This window comes from Cebus imitator, unplaced genomic scaffold (assembly GCF_001604975.1).
Source record: "Cebus imitator isolate Cc_AM_T3 unplaced genomic scaffold, Cebus_imitator-1.0 Scaffold38, whole genome shotgun sequence".
NCBI lineage: Eukaryota > Metazoa > Chordata > Mammalia > Primates > Cebidae > Cebus > Cebus imitator.
The window spans coordinates 2,178,892-2,183,048 of NW_016107353.1; the positions used below are offsets into that span (position 1 = coordinate 2,178,892).

At 49.1% G+C, this 4,157-nt stretch overlaps 1 protein-coding gene across 3 annotated transcripts in view; it reads right to left on the reverse strand.

The window, feature by feature from the left end:
- PIK3C2B (phosphatidylinositol-4-phosphate 3-kinase catalytic subunit type 2 beta) overlaps positions 1 to 4,157 on the reverse strand; it is a 79,621-nt gene that overhangs the window by 55,890 nt on the left and 19,574 nt on the right. Inside the window, exon 1 of one of the 3 annotated variants that reach the window (XM_037737338.1) lies at positions 3,631 to 3,648. The exons of the other annotated variants lie outside the window; for them this stretch is intronic. The gene's annotated coding sequence lies outside the window, so the exon portion shown is untranslated. Of the gene's footprint in view, positions 1 to 3,630; positions 3,649 to 4,157 lie in introns of those variants that run through there. 3 annotated transcript variants of the gene reach the window in all.

Below are 4,157 nucleotides of genomic sequence, written 5' to 3' on the forward strand. Positions count from 1 at the left end.
AGTATTGCTCTTTTGCCCTGGCTGGAGTACAGGCAGGATCTTCACTCACTGCAACCTCCACTTCCAGGTTCAAGCGATTCTCCTGCTTCAGCCTCCCACGTAGCTGGGATTACAGGTGCCTGCCACCACGCCCAGCTAATTTTTATATTTTTAGTAGAGACACGGTTTCATCATGTTGGTCAGGCTGGTCTTGAACTTCTGACCTCAGGCGATCCACCTGCCTTGGCCTCCCAAAGTGCTGGGATTACAGGCATGAGCCACCACCCCCGGCCCTTCAAGGCTTTTTCACAGAAAATCCTGAGGGCTCTTCCTAAAATGTAAATCCGATCACCTAGCTTCCCGCTTAAGCTCCTTCAAAGACTCTCTGATTTCTCTATAAGACTCTCTCCCTCCAGCCATTCATTACCACATACGTAATACCTCTGTGATTTGCTTCAAGTTGTTCCAATTTGCTATTTGCTATTGGCTCCCAATAGCAACCAGTGTATATCTCAAACATAGGCTGAAGACATTTTACCCAAAATTACATGTTTATGGATCTATCACCCCCACTATGTTCCTCAAGTTCCAAATTCACATCATTTCTACTGAGCTTGAACTGGAATGTCAGGGCAGAACCTTCTGGGAGGTGGGGTATTTTGAGACATGGAGGTGGGTGGTTAAGATGGAGGTGGTGTGCTCCTTCGCATCCTTCAAACACAGGACTGGGTTTCAGAACTAACCAGGTTGGGCTGGCATCTGTAAGGCAGGTGCAAAGAAGGCAAGAAAACCACACACAGTGCCTTCCAGCTCTGGGATTCCTTGATTCCAATCTACTGATTCCTTAGGTCGCATCTCTCAGAGGACTCCAAAGTCACATGAAAGAGAAGGAAAGGTCCCAGGTAGACACTGTTTCTGAGGCTCTTCCCAGACTGGAATTCAGATGGAGGAAAGGTGAGCTGCCCCTCTCTAACCAACATCCCCCTGGCTCTGGGCCAGGCCGCCACTAGACTGTCTCAGCGACACAGGGAAGGAAGCCCAGCCCTCTGACAGATCTCAGGCCCAGGGCCACACTGGCAATGCTCCTCCCAAAGGCTCAGCACTCAGCTCGCTATGATGCTGAGAGATGGTGATGAAATAGGACAAATAGTATCCCCTGCAGGACCAGGAGGGCCACCCCCAAGGTGAAGTGAAGGTTCAGAGAGCAGCAGCCAGACTTGAGGGAACTCCATTGAGGGAAAGGGGAAAGGCAGGAGCAACCAGTCCCAACAACCTTGAAACACAGCGAGCTGGCTTCCTCTAAAAACTCAAGCCCTAGATTTCATTTTCCAGGACTACAGGACACACAAAAAGTATTTTAGGAATCAGGGTTTCATGTTTCCTACCTCCCCGCTTCCCCAATTCAGTTCTCTGTCAGGCTCTACATTAGAAATTGCTCCAGGGCCAGGCATGATAGCTCATGTCTGTAATCCCAGCACTTTGGGAAGCTGAGATGGGAGGATTGCTTGAGTCCAGGGCTCAAGACCAGCCTGGGCAACATAGTGAGACCCCATCCCTATGGGAAAAAAAATTAGCTGAGTATAGTGGCATGCATCTGTAGTCCTAGCTACTTGAAAGGGTGAAGTGGGAGAATCGCTTGAGCCTGGGAGTTTGAAGATACAGTGAGCCATGATGGTGCCATTGCACTCCAGTCTGGGTGACAGAAACCCTGTCTCAAAAAACAAAACAAAAAAAAGTTGCTCTATTCTCTTAGTCTTCAACGGCTACTAGGGATTCTGTATAAAAACAAATAGCCATGTAGGTCCCTTGAAAGAGGAAGGGTACACAGCGGGTACCCCACTCATCCTAAATTCCATATGAATGACACCTCGACCACAGAAAATGAAAACCATGTGAATGGTGCCTCCTGGAGTTATACACCTTGGTGGTTCGGGCTGCATTCTCTCCTAATGCCCACCTCTTAGAAAACAGAGGTGCCTGTTTTACAACCTGCCTGCAATAATTGTTAACATTTCCCCACATTTGCTCTCTCTCTTGCTCTGCTTTACATCTTACTTTTGAAAGTAAGATGTTCCAAAGTGTTTGTAAGAAGCACTTTGGCCAGATGCAGTGGCTCACACCTGTAATCCCAGCACTTTGGGAGGCCAAGGCAGGCGGATCACAAGGTCAGGAGTTCAAGACCAGCCTGGCCAACATGATGAAACCCCGTCTCTACTAAAAATACAAAAATTAGCCAGGACTGGTGGCGCATGCCTATAATCACAGCTATATGTGAGGCTGAGGCAGAGAATTGCTTGAACCTGGGAGGCAGAGGTCGCAGTGAGCTGAGATCACACCACTGCACTCCAGCCTGGGTGACAGAGCGAGACTCCATCTCAAAAAAAAAAAAAAAGGGGCCGGGCGCGGTGGCTCACGCCTGTAATCCCAGCACTTTGGGAGGCCGAGGCGGGTTGATCACCATCCTGGTCAATGTGGTGAAACCCCGTCTCTACTAAAAATACAAAAAATTAGCTGGGCATGGTGGTGCGTGCCTGTAATCCCAGGTACTCAGGAGGCTGAGGCAGGAGAATTGCCTGAACCCGGGAGGCGGAGGTTGCGGTGAGCTGAGATCGCGCCATTGCACTCCAGCCTGGGTAACAAGAGTGAAACTCCGTCTCAAAAAAAAAAGAAAAACTTTGCCTCTAAAAATGTCAGCCTGAATCTCTAAAAGCAAGGGCATTCTCCTATATAAACACAATGCCTTGAACATACCCACAAAACTTAACATTGACAACAATAACATTAGCTAATGTACACTCCACATTTGAGTGACTGCAATTGTCATCTGGGAAGTTTTAAAAATATACACATTTCCAGCCTCTACTCTGGAGGTTCTGACTCAGTAGGGTGGGTCCCTGGATGCTGTGTGCTTCAAAAGCCCCTACAGTGATTCGAATATGCAGCTGGGCTTGATCCTACAGGCTAGGGTTTCAGAACTCTCAGGAAGATAAGGGGACCTGAGTAAAGGAACACCAAAAAGCACGCAGCAGTCAGCTAATGAAATGAGAGGACATGCCTATGGCCAAGCAGGCTGGTGCCAGGGTCTGAGCTGTACCAGGCACCAAACTCCGTCCCACAGCTGCCCACAGATGGCTGAGGGCTGGCCAGGGAGGAAATGGGGTCAGGACAGAGTGACACAATGGTTCAGAGTCAAAGGGTGGACAGAAAGAAGAGGGCACTCCCTTCAGTGGAGCTGGCTCTGTTTAGTCCCTGTGCCAGCGTGGGAGGAGCCCCAGGGGCCACCACTGGAGCCAGTGGGTAGTGAGGCTTCCTGCTGTCTTGCTGGAAGGCACCCTAACAGAATTGTCCTGCTTGGGACTGGGAGAATCTGGAGTGGTCTGGGTCATCTCTTCCCCATACCCTGAGCCACAGATTGGATCCCAATGGATGTTGAGTGCCAGCTACTTGCCAGGCCAGGCACACACATATCTAAAGACTTAGAAGTATCCAGATAAGTAGCCAGGCGAGGTGGCTCCCATCAGTAATCCCAGCACTTTGGGAGGATGAGGTGGGCAGATCACAAGATCAGGAGCTCAAGACCAGCCTGGCCAACATGGTGAAGCTCCGTCTCTACTAAAAATACAAAAATTAGCTGCGTGTGGTGGCACGCACCTGTAATCCCAGCTACTCAGGAGGCTGAGGCAGGAGAATCACTTGAACGCAGAAGGCGGAATTTGTAGTTAGCCGAGATCATGCCATTGCACTTCAGCCTGAGCAACAGAGTGAGACTCCACCTCAAAAAAAAAAAAAAAAGAAGTATTCAGATGACTGTGGCACAATTATTCCAGGGAGCTTACAATCTAGCAAAGATGGCAGACACATACATAAAGAATTCAGTCCCCTCTTGGGGCATAAAGCAGGAAGCGGAAAGGTACTGCATGTCTTAGACCATCTTCAGTGGGCAGGGAAAATGGAGAGCTCCAAAGCAAGGCGGTGAAGAACAGACAAGGTCTCAAGCCCCCAGTCTTGGGCATCCTGATTTTCAATAGTTTTTACTAAGGGAAGAGACTCAGCTCTACAACTGCCCCAGGAAGGGATCCTCAGCCTCTCCCCTAAGGACAGGCAGGATCAGGAGGTCAGAGGCCATAAGGACTTAACTCCTTTGGGGTCCAGATTTTTTTTTTTTTTTTTTTTTTTTT